This window comes from Octopus bimaculoides, chromosome 5, assembly GCF_001194135.2.
Source record: "Octopus bimaculoides isolate UCB-OBI-ISO-001 chromosome 5, ASM119413v2, whole genome shotgun sequence".
Classification (NCBI taxonomy): Eukaryota; Metazoa; Mollusca; class Cephalopoda; order Octopoda; family Octopodidae; genus Octopus; species Octopus bimaculoides.
Genome location: NC_068985.1, coordinates 28,122,889 through 28,124,438, shown reverse-complemented (window position 1 = coordinate 28,124,438; position 1,550 = coordinate 28,122,889).

Sequence of the window (1,550 nt, the reverse complement as noted above, 5' to 3'; positions counted from 1 at the left end):
TATATATATATATATATATATCCGGAAACATAGATAACAGTCTAATCTGACGCGCATGTTTTGCTGTGAACCACTGTAGGTTTTTTATTGTAATATATGTTAGGGTGTCATATAGAGTCGTTCCTTTTTTTTCTCCCTTGCGCATCTTTGACATGTCTGAAAAGAGAAAAAGTTCATTTAAATTTTTAAAAAATAACAAAAAAGTTGTAGAGGAAGTGCAGAGATATAAATCAAGGCAAAAAGCAGTACGACAAAAGTATTGTTCACGTTAATTCAAATAACACTGGGAAAGATGAAAATAAATTAGAAAAAACAAACGAACGAATTTATCTGAGAATCCAGTATCTGATAAATGATTTATTTCGAAGTATATATTAGCTGATTATTATTAATTTTTATTTGGAAATATTATGTTTGTCGTATACGCGGCTATGTATGGTATGTGAATTGGTCAAATATTTTTTTTTTGTATCTTGTACATTTGCATGTAGGAAATTTTAAGCTGAATTGTGATTATTTGTATGTTATAGTTTTTGTTGTATATATTGATGTTTGGAATATATTTGTTTATGATTTCGGAACAGGTTACAGATATTTGGTTTACATATTCACATTTTGTTCTGAGGATTTCTGATACCAGTGGGAGTATGGATTCGGGCTTTGTTGTCGAAATCGCATTGACATTTGCTTGGCTGCTGATGAGAGAAATTCTTCTCTTCTGTAAAATTGCATTTCGTTCGGTCTTTCCGTCTCTCCTCGTTATTACTCTCCGGTGGCTGTTTCTCTACAATAATTATCTCTACTATACGAAGAAGACATGAAAATTTAAGGGAGGGAACAAGTCAATAACATGGCCCCGAATTCTTAAATGGTAACTTATTTTTTCGAATCCGAAAGGATGAAAATCAAAGTCGACCTCGATGGTATTTGAAATCAGGACTTCAAACCGGATAAAATGTCGCTAAACATATTGTCCGGCGTTCTAATGACTCTACCAGCTTGCCGCCTTATTTTAAAATAACCAATACTAAAATAATAGAGCTGTAAACAAGTATTCAGGTCTATTATCAACAGATAAAAGAGCAGTTATGGACACGTGCTTTTAACACAATAGGCGTTATCCACAGGACAATTGCCTTAATATATTTCCAGCTGCGAGACAGATGTAACACAAAATGAGTAGCACGTATTTATAGCATAGGTAATTTGTATAAATAAAGCAAAACTGAGCTAACCAGAGTGGTCAGTGGCATGTATATGAACAGCATAGACAAATACAGTTATAGCAAATACCATACAACACGAATCCTTGTTTTATTGAATTTACCTCTGGCAATGATGTCTCTCACGGCAGATACATGTACCCACGACTATCCACTTCTCTCCAGACAAACAAACCTATCCTTTTCCTTAATGTTATAGCAACTTTAAGGCGGCGAGCTGGCAGAAACGTTAGCACGCCGGGCGAAATGCTTAGCGGTATTTCGTCTTTACGTTCTACTTTTAGATGAGTGGGGCTTAATATATTTACATACATACATACATGCATA